The 16267-nt window shown below is 42.0% G+C and overlaps 1 long non-coding RNA gene across 3 annotated transcripts; it reads right to left on the bottom strand.

Moving 5' to 3' along the window:
* Positions 1-511: 511 nt before the first annotated feature.
* On the bottom strand, positions 512-13912 carry LOC119624894 (uncharacterized). Of its 3 annotated transcripts, none has more exons than XR_012093855.1 (4): positions 12183-13912; positions 3262-3379; positions 986-1950; positions 512-817 (listed from the first exon to the last, which is right to left on the bottom strand). It is a non-coding gene; the product is annotated as an uncharacterized lncRNA (long non-coding RNA). The 3 variants fall into 3 exon arrangements; XR_005241027.2 differs by having other exon boundaries at positions 512-1078; positions 1843-1950; XR_012093854.1 differs by having other exon boundaries at positions 512-1950.
* Between the last annotated feature and the right edge of the window lie 2355 nt (positions 13913-16267).

Raw genomic sequence — 16267 nt, 5'->3', positions numbered from 1 at the left:
CTGGCTCTGTGGCTCATTCTGGCCGAGGGAACGTGCAAAGAAGTGATGCGCTCACCTTCAGCCTGGCCCATAGAAACCTCTCCCATGCAGTCTTCTCATCCACAATCCACTCGCTAAGTGGCAAAGGATCCAGGCAAAGAAGTAGAGGCTCTAAAAGCGTATCCAAGTCACAAAATGAACCATCACACGCCAATTGTAAATATCCACAACGCTGAACTTTGAGTGAGAGATAAATTTTTATTGTGTTAGATCACTGATATGTTAGAGTGCTATTGTTTTTGTTTTTAAAGTAGCTCTTAATATAATCACCCGGTGTCCTTGCTTCTTTCTTTTGGCCTCCCTCTGCTCTCCTCTTTTTCTTGCTCCTGTTATCTTTCCTTATCATATGATTAGGTGTTTTGATTTAATAACCAAATCAAAATACCCTTAGTGGATTTAGGATTAAACCCTTGATGGTGTTGAAATAATAAGCAGACTCAATTGATTTAATTCGGAGAAAAGGTTTCGCCAATTCGACTTCTTAAAACATTTACAAGTTAAATATTTAAGATAACTTTTATTAAACAACTGCTTGGGTGGATGGGCATTTATCTGGTTTAGAGATCACATAAGAATCAAGGTAATTAGGACTAACATGGTGATCTCAGCGCGAATGACCCAGAGGATGTGTACAAGACAAGCCTCTGCTGATAAGAAGGAAAACTAATGTGCATGAACTTGGAAAGACAGACTTGGAAACTCAGCCAACTCTCTTTATTTGAATGGCCCTGCGGCTTCTGTTGGGCACACATAGATGATGAAACACAGGGTCAAACATCTGTAAGAGCAGGCCAGAAGGAGTATTAGTACTGCAAATAACTGGGTGAAGCTTCCAAAATCATTAAAGTTTCAAAAAAGCTTTTCACAAAAAATCTAAAATGAAAATTCCAGTCTGATTTTGCATAAGCTGCTTTCTTTCAGATTCCGTTTAGTGGTTATAACTCACCCTCTTCTCTTTTCCATGTAGGCGGTTCTCAAACTGGGCTCAGTTAAACCTGTTCAGAGGCTGTCTCAAGAAGTGGGCTCCAGGCAATTCACTCTGGATTTAACCAGAAAAGCTTCATTTTGAGCTGTTTTGCAAACTGGGTTTTAGCATAAGCATTTATTTTTGTGTGTGAGTGGAAAGGTTCCTTGACTTTAAAGGGGTACAAACCATTGCTTTACATCTTAGCTGGACATCACATCTATTGTCAGAGTTTTAGTCTCACAAATACCCAGTGATGTCCAAATCTGAATCTATGGCACATCTCTTTTCTGAGCACCCCCCTCATAGTCCCACTCACATTTCACATGTCCGCTTACTGGATGTCTCATAGACACCTCATCACAATATTCCTGAAATAGAACATATTATGCTGCCTACTCTTCTTCCTTAATTAATGACATCACCATTCACCCGATTACTCAACATAAAACTCTGAATCATTCTGACCCCCTTTCCTCTCCCTCTCTGTATCCAATCTGTCATTAGGTTCTGTTTTGTAAAGCGTCCTAAATATCCTTTAAATATGTCCTTTCTCTCCACCCTCACTGCCACTGCCTTGGCGTAGGCCCTTGTCATCATCCTTCATCTGGATCATTAAAATAGTCTACAGATGGCTCTCATATCACTGTGCTTCATGGCTGCCTTGGGGGTTTATATAAAATACAGCAGAACGCATAACAGTTAATATTTACGTTTAGCTTTGTAGTCAACCGATGCTTTCATGTACATTGTCATATTTAAGTCTCACAACATTCCAGCAAAAAGACATTGTGATCATTCTTAATTCAGAACAGGAAAATGATGCCTAAGAAAATTACCTTGAACAAGGAGTCTCACCAGGTCATAGTGATTTGAACCCAGATCCAAAGGCTCTAAAGTTTATGCTGATGACTTTAAGCCATACCTCCAAACAGGCATCACCATGCCTAAAAGAGAAAGTGCACAACCTTTAGTCTGAGAAAGCCTCTTTATAGTCACGCCCCACAGAGCATATTTAGTAGTTAATAATAGAGTTCTAGAGTTAGAACCCACATTATAGTGTGAAACCTTAGAGAAATCATGCAAACCCTCGAATCTGCAGTTTCTTCATTTCTTAATCTGTGAAGTACGGCTAATAATAGAGTTTATCCTACAAGGTTGTTGTGGGGCTTAAATAAGGTCATGAGTGTGAAGCCCTTCACACTTGGCCTGTCCCAGAGAAAGTGCTCAATGAATGTTGGTTCTTGGTACCGATTTATCAGCCTCATCCTGCACCATTTCCTTTCTGTCCTCCACCCTTCAAACAGACCAGACCACATTCTCCACTACTGCTTCTTTGAAGCCTCAAAAATTCAGGTTGATGACTCCCCGACCACTTTATACCACCCCTACAGTTATATACTTGGTCGGAGAGTATAGCCTTTAAGTCAGCAGTGGATTGTTTCCTGGGATTGGCCAATAGGGCCTTGAGAAAGTCCCCACACAACAGAATGTTCTTCCCACAGACTCTCGCTGGTCTCCTGCTTTAGGCTTCCCATCTCCTTGCCCTGACTCTTCCCCATCCCCTGCCATTTCTGACTTTAGATGTGTCCCCTAGGCTTGCCCTGGCTCCACTTCTGATCTCAGCACCGCACCAGTGCTGTGCTTCTGGGCAAGCCTTTGGCATCTTGGTCCTACTGTCTCTGGCGTCTGACCTCAGTCTGTCCTGTTTCTAGCTTTCCTGGAGCTGACAACTCCCAGGGACTGATCAACAATGGTTCAGATGGGATGATCATAGTTCTTATCACACTGTTTCATGTTATTTCTTTGTCTTTCTCATCCATTAGGATAAACTCTTCCAGGACAGAAAGACCTTGTCTTTGATCTTAGCAGATCCTTCATAGCACCAGGTTTAGAATAAGTGAGTGCCTGTTGATTGAATAGACTATTCTTTCTCCACATAGAGGCATCTGATAGCACAATCTTCTGAAACTGCTGTTGTACAACCACATTCAAATTAATGGGAGGTACATACAACTGTGGTCATATGTGAAGTTTTTTTCCCCACCAGAATAATATTTTAAAAACCTCACCCCTAAAATAGTTTTAACAAATTATTTTCCTGCTGGGTACTGTGACTCACACCTATAATCCTAGCACTTCGGGAGGCTGAGGCGGGTGGATCACCTGAGGTCCTGAGTTCGAGATCAGCCTGGCTAACATGGTGAAACCTTGTCTCTACTAAATATATAAAATTAGCTGGGCATGGTGGCGCATACCTGTAATCCCAGCTATTCGGGAGGCTGAGGCAAAAGAATCCCTTGAACCCGGTAGGCAGAGGCTGCAGTGAGCCGCAATCGCACCATGGCACTTCAACCTGGGCAACGGAGTGAGACTCTGTCTCCAAAAAAAAAAAAATTATTTTCCATTATGTGCTGACAAGTTTCTATAAATTCGACTATGTCATCAACTGTCCTCATTAATTTAGTTTCATTCTACACATTTTCATTGTTAACCCTTTGCTTTTCATCAAGCACTTTGTTGATATTAGTCCCTTACTTCTGTACATAGAGTCCTTGAAAGGAGTTTTATGTTTGTGTTTTCTTGCTGCACCTTGTTGAGTAACTTTTTCCAAGTACAGTATATGCTACATAATATTGCTTAAATTGAAATACACAGACATTTTTGCAGCTACAAAATAACCTCATTTTGTGTTTGATTAAACTATCACAGCTTTCATTAGACACATTTTTCTTTAACCACTGGGCCTTATTTTTATTTATTTGTTTATTTATGTATTTATTGAGACGGAGTCTCATTCTGTCACCAGGCTGGATGCAGTGGCATAATCTCAGCTGATTGCAACCTCCGCCTTCGAGGTTCAAGCAATTCTCTTGCCTCAGCCTCCTGAGTAGCTGGGATTATAGGCATGCACCACCACGCCCAGCAAATTTTTGTATTTTTAGTGGAGACAGGGTTTCACCATGTTGGTCAGGATGGTCTTTATCTCTTGACCTCATCATCTGCCCGCCTTGGCCTCCCAGATTTCTGGGATTACAGGCGTATGCCACCACGCCTGACCTAGTTTTTTTTTTTTTACTTTTATGTTATTATTATTTCTCTGAGACAGACTTTCACTCTTTTTGCCCAGGCTGGAGTGCAATGGCACGTTCTCGGCTCACCGCAACCTTTGCCTGCTAGGTTCAAGTGATTCTCCTGGCTCAGCCTCCCGAGTAGCTGGGATTACAGGTATGCACCACCACGCCTGGCTAATTTTGCATTTTCTAGTAGAGACAGGGTTTCTTCATGTTGGCCAGGCTGGTCTCGAACTCCCAACCTCGGGTGATCCGCCCACCTTGGCCTCCCAAAGTACTGGGATTACAGGCGTGAGCTACCGCGCGCCCAGCCTTATTTTTTTAAATCTGTAAAACAGTAAGGTTGCTTAGATGAGCACTTTCTTTTCAGCTCCACTGCCTGTAGTGTGTGGTTGTGAGATGTGACTAAAAACTCTGGTGTCTCCTTGTCTCAGGTGATCTCAGAATTAATAGAGGAAAATTTAAAAATTCTATTGGTTTACTAAAAAGAAAAATGTACTTTGAAATTATTACTTTTTAAAGGAAATAAGCTTTAGAAAAATGCAAATTAATGCAACAACGAGATACCACTTTTTATCTATCACCTAAAAACATATGGGTTAGGGAAATGCACATTAATGAAATGAGATACCACAAATTGCCTACCAAAAACATGATTATCCCTGGTGTTGGGAGGCATTATTGTACACCACTGGTGGGAATGTAATTTGGTGCAATTTTCATGGAAGGCAATTTGACAGTATGTATTCACCAGACTTAAAAATGCATATAACAGCTGGGCGCGGTGGCTCATGCCTATAATCCCAGCACTTTGGGAAGCTGAGGTGGGCAGATCACTTGAGGTCAGGAGTCTAAGACAAGCCTGGCCAATATGGTGAACCCCGTCTCTACTAAAAATACAAAAAATTGCTTGAACCCAGGAGACGGAGGTTGCAGTGAATCAAGATCGTGCCACTGCACTCCAGCCTGGGTAACAGAGTGAAAGTCTATCTCAAAAAAAAAAAAAAAAAAAAAAAGGTATATAACCACCCATCTGCAAGGGGTTAATAACCAGAATATACAAGGAACTCAAACAACCCTATAGGAAAAGAATCTAATAATCTGATCAAAAGATGGACAAAATATTTGAATAGACATTTCTTAAAAGAAGACATACAAATGGCAAAGAGGCATATGAAAAACTGCTCAAGGCTGGGTACATGCCTGTAATCCCAGCACTTTGGGAGGCCAAGGTGGGTGGATTACCTGAGGTTGGGAGTTCGAGACCAGCCTGACCAACATGGAGAAACCCTGTCTCTACTAAAAATACAAAAAAAATTAGCTGGGCATGATTAGTGCATGCCTGTAATCCCAGCTACTCAGGAGGCTGAGGCAGGAGAATCATTTGAACACGGGAGGCAGAGGTTGCGGTGAGCTGAGATCATGCCATTGTACTCCAGCCTGAGCAACAAGAGCAAAATTCCATCTCACAAATAAAATAAAATAAATAAATAAATAGAAAAGCTGCTCAATATAATTGATCATTAGATAAATGCAAATCAAAACTACAACAAAATATCATCATTGATAGCAATGAGATATCAGCTAAAACGGCTTTTATCCAAAAGATAGGCAGTAACAAATGCTGGTGAGGATGTGGAGAAAAGGAATCCCTGTATACTCTTAATGGAAATGTAAATTTGTACAACTACTATGAAGAACAATTTGGAAGTTCCTCAGAAAACTAAAAGTTGAGCTACCATTATGATCCAGCAATCCTACTGCTGGGTATATACTCAAAAGAAAGAATATCAGTATATTGGTGAGATATCTGCACTACTATGTTTGTTACAGCACTGTTTACAATAGCTAAGATTTGGAAGCAAACTAAGTGTCCACTGACAGAAGAATGGATAAAGAAAATGTGGTACATATACACAATGGAGTACTATTCAGCCACAAAAAAGAATGAGATGCAGTCATTTGCAATGACATAGATGGAACTGAAGATCGTTATGTTAAACGAAATAAGCCAGGCACAGAAAGACAAATACCACATGTTCTCACTTATTTGTGGGATCTAAAAATTGGAGCAATTAAATTCATGGACTAGAGAGTAGCAGGATTGTTACCAGAGGCTGGGAAGGGGAGTGGGGGCTGGAAATGAGTTGGGGTTGGTTAATAGGTGCAAAAAAATAGTTAGAAAGAATGAATAAGATCTACTATTAGAGAGCGCAGTAGGGTGACTGTAGTCAATAATAGCTTAATTGTACATTTTAAAATAACTTAAAGAGTATAATTAGACTGTTAATAACTCAAGGAATAAATGCTTGGGAGATGGATGCCCCATTCTCCACACTGTGCTTATTTCACATTGCATGCCTGTGTTAAAACATCTCATGTACCCCATAAACATATACACCTACTGTGTACACACACAATTTTAATAAAAAAGTAAAATTGTTCTCATTAAAACGAAATAAAGAAATAAAAAGGCATATAACCTTTAAGCCAGAACTTACTCTTTTAGAATGTTCTCCTAAAAATATAATTGAAAATAGATGCAAAGCTTTAGCTAAATGGTAGTTTGCAGCAGTTTGATTAGAAAAGAAAAGCTCTTTGAATGCTTGCAAATTGAATGAAGTACCATTTCCCAAACAAGCAAGGACAGATGTTTGGGGCTACTGCTCTGTAAAAATTGTGTGGCTGGACACACAATAGAGAAGAAACATCTAATCACTCCTCTCTGAGGCTGAACCATTGGCGGGAAGGAGATAAAGGTCACTTTTCTTTATCCCTTCACCAGCTCCATTTCAGGACAAACCAGAGGAAATTGAGCATCTTACAAGCTGAGCAGCAAAAAGCTAGAAGGTAGAAGAGGAAGAAAGGAGGCCAGGTCAGACCTACTTCCAGACCCCATCTGAGGGGGCAGGTTCCAGAACACCAAGAAGACTGGGGGCAAGGAAAGCTCTCTTGTGCCACCTTGTAATCCCCACATGTGTATGCATCAAATAGAAAGGCTCCCTTCTGCTCATAGGCTGTACTGATGTTTCTTCTACATGGTTAGAATTTATTTTAAAGTTTATGACAGAAAATAATTTAAAGGTCCAACAATGGAAGATGGATTGAAAAAAATGTTTATAGAAGACTTTACTAACATGAAATAATATTTACAATATATAGATGAGTGAAAAAAGCAGATTACAAAAAAAGTATGCAAAGTTATCTCATTTCTATGAAAAACAATACATACACACACATATATATATGTACAGCCACAAACAGAAAAAAATATGGAATAGTGATATGGTTTCAATCTGTGTCACCACCCAAATTTTATGTAGAACTGTAATCCCCAGTGTGGGAAGTGAGGCCTGGTGGGAGGTGATTGGATCATGGGGGTGGTTTCTCATGAATCATTTAGCACCATCCTCTTGGTGCTGTTCTAGTGACAGTGAGTGAGTTCTCACGAAATCTGGTTGTTTAAAAGAGTGTAGCACCTTCCTTCTTCCCTCTTGCTCCTACTCTGGCCTCCTGCTTCCTCTTTCCCTTCCACTGTAATTGTAAGTTTCCCAAGGCCTCCCTGGAAGCCAAGCAGATGCCAGCATCATGCTTCCTGTACAGCCTGTAGAACCATGAGCCAATTAAATCTCTTTTCTTTATAAATTACCCAGTCTCAGGTATTTCTTTATAGCAGTGTGAGAATAGACTAATACTGATAGTATACTTTAAGGTGTCAACAGAATTCTAGGTACTGGTGTTAGATTCAGTAGCTAATAAGACAGACAAGACCCCTACTCATAGTGCTTTTATTCTCATGGGGAAATACATAACATAAAAAATAAGCCAATAAATAAACATATAATATGTGCCACATACTGTTGTCCGTACTGGGGATACAATTTTGTGAACACACTAGGCAGTTATGGTCCCTGTCCTAACAAGTTTTCTTGTCTGCCTTCTGTGTCTGCTATGAATAGCGAAGTGAGGAGGCTGTGGGGACCTAGGAAAGGGACACCTGACCCGGTCACGAGGGATCTGGGAAAGCTTCCCGAGGAGGGAAGTGCAGACTAACAGCTAAAAGATGAGTAAGGAGTAAGGCAGCTGCAATAAGAGAGAGCTTTCCAGAGAGAGACCAGGGCAGGTTTTCAGACCTCAAGGAGAGAGGGAAGGAAGGAGGGCAGACAGACACACAGACTGGCTGAATGACTGACTGCTTTATTCCAGGAATTCATTCTGGTATCTGTGGCACTTAGGGTTTGAGCATGGATGGAACAATGCGGAGTAAAGCAGCCCGGGAAGCAGGTCATGAAGCCATGTTAAAGAGGGCTTGGGCTTGACCTGGAGTGATCTCTCAAAGGTCATCATGAGTAGTTCAAGGGCTCAGTAAATCAACTTAGCCCTAGTGTGTACTTCTTTAGGAAGAAACCATTTTTTAAAATAATAGTATCTTTGAAACCCATTTCTGAAGAATATTTAATTACAGGGAGATATACTTATGCTGTGGTGCTTAAAAGAGCAGGCTACAAAACAATGTGTATAGTATACATGGTAACACCCTTATGGAAAAAAGTACAAATATGATATATGTTATTTGTAATGCAAAGAAAAATGTCTTAGGGAAATACGCTAAAACCAAAATGTAATCTGTGATTATCTCTAATGATGGAATTACAGGTAGTTTTTGTTTTCTTTTCTTTATGTTTTCTATAGTTTTCAAAATTTCTATAATGAAGTGAATATATATTCTTTTTATAATCAGAAAAAAATATTTAAGTGTGCTTTAGAGACAGAGAGCAGAGCCCTAAGGGTTATACATCACCAAGTGACCTTGCCTATAGGCAATTATTCAGGAGAAAAAAATAGGCTCAGCATTGAAGTCTGTCCAGGCACAGCAGCACACGCCTGTAGTCCCAGCTACTTGGGAGGCTGAGGTGGGAGGATCACTTGATCCTGGGAGGTCAAGGCTGCAGTGAGCTGTGATTGTACCACTGTACTCGATCCTGGGCATGGGCAACAGCGCAAGACCTTATTTCAAACAAAACAAAACAAATAACAAAAAACACTGAAGTCCGGATGGGACTCCAGGACTCACATTTTTTACTTGCAGGAGATTTTACTCACATTTTTCTGTAACAATTTGAATTGCAATGTGACCTGCACTAAAGGAAGCGCTGTTTTTTGACAGCACACATAAATTTCTCTATTGGCAGATAGGTTTCACCAGTAAAACTAATATGTATGCACATATTTTTGCATGCCTAAGCATATCATTTGTATATGCTTTAAACTTTTAAGTCCTGTTTCTAAGAATTCTGTGCCACACTCGTACTTGACAAGCCAGGTAAAACAGCTAAATTAGATCATTTCTCTATTAAACTATTCTCAGCCTGGCTATGGCTGTCCTGAGGAGACTTGAGTGCTAGCTCTCCACTGAGGGGCTTGCCAGCGACCTTGGACCTACCACAAAACTGCTTTGGGCTTCAGCTTTCTGAACCACAAATGAGCGAGGTAAGCTACCATTGCTAAGGTCGCCTAAATTCTATGATTTTGGGACTTCTTTCCCATTGTAAAACTTGACAACATCCTAAAAACAGAGTGAAGACTGAACACTCTTTCATTTGTTGACTAAAGAAAAAGCGTCAGGCTTTTTTTTCTGAGATGGAGTCTCCCTCTGTTGCCAGGCTGGAGTGTGGTGGTGCGATCTCGACTCACTGCAACCTCTGCCTCCAGGGTTCAAGCAATTCTCCTGCCTCAGCCTCCTGAGTAGCTGGGACTACGGGCGCATGCCAACACGCCTGGCTAATTTTTGTATTTTTAGTAGAGACAGGGTTTCACCGTGTTGCCCAAGCTGGTCTCGAACTCCTGAGCTCAAGCAATTCGCCCACCTTGGCCTTTCAAAGTGCTGGGATTACAGGCATGAGCCACCGTGCCGGCCCAAGCATCAGGCTTTTAAAGAATTAAAGCTAGCTTTATTTAGAAGTCTTCCTGGGGACTGTGGACCAAGGCCTGGAGCCTGGGAGCAGTCTTTCGGCTCTGGCACAGTTTTTCATCCCACTGCTTATATATAGGTGGTGGGGGTTCAGTACACGCAAAATCACATCAAACTTCCTCAGAAGTTACATTAAAGAAGAATCACATCACGGTTTGGGTGTAAGAGTACATCTGGTTATAAATTACAGAGGCATAATCACTAACCCCATCTGACGTTATCTTATGTATAGGACAAGGCAAGGACCAGGTCATTTATCTTTTAAGGAGTGTAGTGACTCAGGCAAGAGACATGGGGGGCCTATGTGCTCTCTCCTGTTTTGTCTTCAAAGCATCTTTCCAGAGAGCTGCCTGTCCTACAGAGTCAGGGACTTTATGAAATTGTGTTGCCAGGAAGAAATGAACAAATATGGCTTCTTATGTTTGCTACTTTGTCTCATATATTCTACAAGTTTTACAGAAATGAATCAAGTGCTATTTTATTATGCTTAATTTTTTAAAAGTTATTTCTTTATTTATTTATTTTTTGAGACAGAGTCTTACTCTGTCACCCAGGCTGGAGTGCAGTGGCACGATCTCGGCTTACTGCAAGCTCCGTCTCCTGGGTTCACACCATTCTCCTGCCTCAGCCTCCCAATTAGCTGGGACTACAGGTGCCTACCACCACGCCAGGCTAATTTTTTTGTATTTTTAGTAGAGACGGGGTTTCACCGCATTAGCCAAGATGGTCTTGATCTCCTGACCTCGTGATCCACCCGCCTCGGCCTCCCAAAGTGCTGGGAGAATTTTTAAATTTTTTATTTATGTATTTTTTGAGATGGAGTTTCACTCTGTCACCCAGGTTGGAGTGCAGTGGCGCAATCTCGGCTCACTGCAACCTCTGCCTCCCAGGTTCAAGCGATTCTCCCGCCTCAGCCTCCAGAGTAGCTGGGATTACAGGTGCCTGCCACCACACTCAGCTAATTTTTGTATTTTTAGTAGAGACGGGGTTTCATCACGTTGGCCAGGCTGGTCTCAAACTCCTGACCTCAAGTAATCTGCTGCCTTGGCCTCCCAAAGTGCTGGGATTACAGGCGTAAGCCACCACACCCGGCCCAATTGCTATTTTAAAAAGAAATGTCTGAAGTTGCTTTCACATTCTGGAAGGTGGAATAAACAAGTCTGCTCTTTTGCTTGAGAAATACCTAGAGGGGTCTTTTGATTATAGAAGGTGATCTCTCCAAGGCATATTCTGGAAAAAGGGGATTCTGGCAGATAACTAAATTGTACTGTAAGTAGAGAGATGGTGGAGTTGCAGTGCTAAAATGAGGGGTGGCTGTATCAATGGAAGTGACTTTAGCTCTTTCCTGTAGCCTCCATTGGAGCCCCTACCCAATCCAAGTAACATACAATCTAAGTAAAAATTGTGTGCTTCAAAGCAAAGCAGACTTTGAGATAAGACCTCTAGCCCCAGTTCCCAATCAGGCTGTTCTTGCTGAGCTCCTTCTTCTGTATAGAGAGTTTCTGAGTCTCTGCTGGCGAAGGAGAAAGGTACAAGAACCCTGGGGACTCCAAGAAGATGATACAGAGGAATGAGGGTAGAGAGGAAAGTCGGCCCTAGGAGCACAGCAGCAGGCAAGGCCCTAAAAGGACGGATAGTAATGTAAATTTCCTGTGCTGGAGAGTTGACTAAAGGACTTGGAGGATGGCAAGACCTGATGTACAGCTTGAAGTTGTTTTCCAAGCAGTGCCCCTCTCCATCACCCCTGACTTTCAGCAAAGGTTAAAATATGCAATTGTCTAATGTTAATGGTGCTTCGGAGAATGAAGGAAAGGGAATCCCTGTAGGGGATTCACCCAATGAGGTGAAGTAGTAGAAGTAAGAACAATAGCTGCAGGGCAAGATGAGAAACGGGAATTCAGCAGAACCTTTCAGAGAGAGATTACTTGAAGAACAGCAGCCACCAGGCCTTCTGCACACTCTGCTCCTCTGCTGTGACGTCCACCACACACAGGCTAACAAGCACACGCGCACGCACACATGCACATGCACACAAGCACATGAATGCACTCATGCACACCCTCCCAGGAATCCTGAGAACCCTGGAAGGAGGCAGGGCTTCTCATAATATTTGGTTTGGGAACTGGATACTCACCATTTCATTTGGATATTACACGACAGAGTATTCTCAATAGATTGGAAGATTGGCGAATGGCTTTCATTTGACTGTAAATGACAGAAAAAATAGTCCCGTTATATTAGTAATATTAAATCATCAACAGCTGTTATTTTTCTTCAAAAGAGAGTCAAAATGTCCATTGTAATAGAAATCATTTGTCCAATTGTTGGCAAAATGTTCGACAAGTTCCATGTTTTAATCTCTTGCTTCATCAGCTGAGCTAAATGCACACCTTGTACTTACATGTGCTTGTTAACCTGGCCATTCTTTCATTCTCAAGGCCCCCTGTCTTCCCTGGGCCTTTTCTAAGATAACTTAAACTTAAGGGGGCTCAAAGAAAGGCCTGGTCGACTCACATGGGTTGTCTCCTCTTACTTGGCACGGTGATTTTAAAACTGGAAATGATTTTAGTGCTGGGTGCTTTCTATGCTCCCCATGTGGTGTGTGTGAAAGTGGGAGCACTGAGCATGTGAGTGTAACAGGAGTGAATATTCCAGATGTGCTGTGGATCTCAAGGACCTGGCTTCACCTGGATTTACTCTGTTAGTGTCCATGATCATCACAAGCTGAGGAAGGTCCAGACCCTCACTCTACTGTCACTTCTAAAATCAAAATACGAGATCATGAAATGATTGTGTGAAGGCAGAACTTTCTTGGATTATTCATGGAAATACATGGGCAAATGCCTTTTGTGTGTGACAATTATAACAAGAATTCCTGCCAGGGAGAGCTTGTCCTGTGTTAGGAAAATACCATCCTGCCTGAGGTAAAAACAGTCTATAGAAGCTGGGCTTGGCGTGTTATACTATAAGAAGCTCCTGGGTGAACCCAGAGGGAGGGTCTAAGTGTGGATAAAATGATACTCAGTGTGCTTTTTCTTATTATCTTACAACAATCAACACACAAGATTTCTGTGATCAAATGTCTGGGAGTTTCTCCCCAACAAGCAATCAGTTCTGCAGCAGACACCAACCTGGCGCTACAGTTCAATTTTGACACTATCTGTCTGGAGATAGTGTCAGATCCCACAGGTTGAAGGCTCAGTCCCCAGGATCACCCCAGCTCCCAGATACCAGTCACATGTCAGGGCCTCCAGAAGTCCTGACAGACTGGCTTCAGTTTGGGATTGCTACAACCACTCTTTGGGTTGGGTTAATTTGCTAGAGTGGCTCACAGAACTCAGGGAAACACATTGACCAGTTTGTTATAAAGGATATTACAAAGGATACAGATATGTAGAGTGAGGTATGGCGGGAGGGGTGCAGGGCTTCCACAGGCACTCTACCCTCCAGTTATCTCCTATGCTTAGCCATTCGGGAATTCCCCAAATGCTGTCCTCTTGGGCTTTTTATGGAGACGTCCTTGGATAGACATGATTGACAACCATGTAGAAATGTGTTTGGACAAAAGGATATGATCTAATGCTCATGGACTGAGTGGGGAGACCCAGCAAAGCCTGTCTGTTCCGGTTCTCCTTGGCTTCTCTGTGCAGCGCTCCTTCCTCCAGGCTATGGGGCGGGACCCCTTCTGAAATGGGAGTCTTACGGCCTACAGTCACACAAGGTAGCTCAGGGAATTTATGGTCAGCTCCAAGACGGAAAAGTAGGGGAAGATTCCTGTCTTGGGGAGAGAAAGAAGGGTGGGGGAAGGTCAGAGAAAGATTCTATTTTCTAAAGCCTGATTCTGAGGCCTAAAGTGCCCCCCCAAGATTATAACAAAATACTGTAACAAGGGCTATGGGAGTTATGAGCCAGGAACTGTGGATGAAAAAATATATATATTTATACATTTATATAAATTTTAATATATTTATATATATTTATGCTTTTATATAATTTTTATATATTTATTTATATATTATTATATTTATATATAAATATATATATGCATATATTTTCATCCACTATATATTAAAAATACCACGGAGAGAAGGGGAGAGAAAAAGAGAGAGAGGAAGAAAGGGAGAGAGGAGATGTTGTGCTGTTTCATAATGGGGCCTCTTGAATCCTCAGAAAGTTAAAAAAAAAAAATCACAGAATGCTTGGTGAGACTGCATTTCTTGTGGGAACCATAGAGGAACTGAGGAGCCAACCAGCTCTAAGCCTACGTGATCACAGGGAGCAGAGGCCCCTGGCTGCATTTGAGGGATATGGCCATGCTTAGAGGGAGTTACAGGAGTAGAACCAGTGAGCAGGAGTGGAGGTGCTGTAGCAAGTGTTAGTGCTTGGGAAGTGAACACGGCTCATTAGTGAAAAGATACACACACACACACACACACACACACACACACACACAGAGCACCGATAAAGGAAATCTCCTGATTTTGAGGAAAGACTTGAGTGAGAGAGCTCAAGGAAGTAGTTTGTTCTGTCCATCTGGGACATATGGTGACAAATCCTTACAGGAAGAAGAAAACTATGCCTATTTCTGCCCTTGAATGGAGTGCAGGCATTCCTGGAAACTGCGACAGGTGTACTACTGCAAAGAAGAGTCTATTTTCCCCCTGGGACAATGGGTATAACAGAGTGGCATCCTGACCAATAACTCAGCATCACATAAGCCATAAATAGAACCAACTGCATGTCACAAAAGCAAAGTATTAACTTATATAATTACCTCAAATTGTAAAATTATTTCTTAATTTCTATAAAATAGGCATAAATGTAATGTACACATAATGTTACAAGAGACTCCAATATGCTATAAAATGAATAACCATAAAAACAACTAGTGTTAACATGAATATAACATGAAATGTTATAATAAAAATGAACTAAACACTTGACTAACGATACTTTTGTTTGCCTTCTTAGCAGTTAAATATAGTTTTATGGTCCAACATATAGGTATAATCTTAAAAGGGCTATTCAAGAAAGTGAGTTAATACTTTTTTTTTTTTTTGAGACAGGGTCTTGCTCTGTCACCCAAGCTGGAATGCTGTCGTGTGATCTCAGCTCACTGCAACCTCTGCCTCCCAGGTTCAAGCGATCCTCCTGCCTCAGCCCCCCGAGTAGCTGGATGTTGGTCAGCCTGGTCTTGAACTCTTGACCTCAAGCAATCCACCCACCTTGGCCTCCCAAAGTGTTGGGATTACAAGCATGAGCCACTGCCCCGGCCTCTTTTCTCTCAATAAGTGTTCCCGAATTAAGCAGTGCTGTTTGAAGTCAGTCAATTAATCAAAAGTTCCTTAAGACACATGGTAAATACTTACTACTTGTTTGTTGCTCTTGTTGTTGAGGGTGATGAGGGTGATGATGATGATGGTGGTGATGGTGGTGGTGACTTCTCTGAAAACACTACATGGCATATAGCTACATGTTCTTTTAAGAGGTAGGACCTTCTGGAGGGTATCAAGTGAAATAAGTTCATACTATGGTGTACCTGACATGGAACAACTGGGGAGCAGTGGTTTGGAGGTACTTTATGAGTCAGGATTGCATTAAGCTGCATGGAATAGAGACCTGTCTGTAAATAGGGCTTTGTCCTTCCCAATAACAAGAAGTGGATGCAGCCTGAGGCTGGCACAGCTGCTCAAGATAGTGGTCAAAGACCCAGCTTCTCTACCCGCCTGCTGTACATCCTCATGCTCCTGCATCTCCAGGCATCATGAACACATTCCAGGCAGGAAGAAAGAAGAAGGGCAAAAAGTGTGTACCAGCATATTTATTCCTGGTTTTTTTTTTTTTTTTTTTTTTTTTTTTTTTTTTTTGAGACAGAGTCTCGCTCTGTCACCCAGGCTGGAGTGCAGTGGCGCGATCTCAGCTCACTGCAAGCTCCGCCTCCAGGGCTCACACCATTCTCCTGCCTCAGCTTCCCAAGTAGCTGGGACCACAGGCACCCGCCGCCACGCCCGGCTAATTTTTTTGTATTTTTAGTAGAGATGGGGTTTCACCGTGTTAGCCAGGATGGTCTCGATCTCCTGACCTCGTGATCCGCCCGCCTCGGCCTCCCAAAGTGCTGGGATTACAGGCGTGAGCCACCGTGCCCGGCTATTTATTCCTTTTTATGAGGAAATCAATAGCCTTCTCAGATGCCCCATCAGCAGACTTCTCCTTGCCTCT

The sequence above is a fragment of the Chlorocebus sabaeus genome, chromosome 8 (genome assembly GCF_047675955.1).
Source record: "Chlorocebus sabaeus isolate Y175 chromosome 8, mChlSab1.0.hap1, whole genome shotgun sequence".
In the NCBI taxonomy this organism is placed as follows: Eukaryota; Metazoa; Chordata; class Mammalia; order Primates; family Cercopithecidae; genus Chlorocebus; species Chlorocebus sabaeus.
Note: the sequence above shows the minus strand (reverse complement) of the source record. Positions and strands in the feature narration are given on the sequence as shown.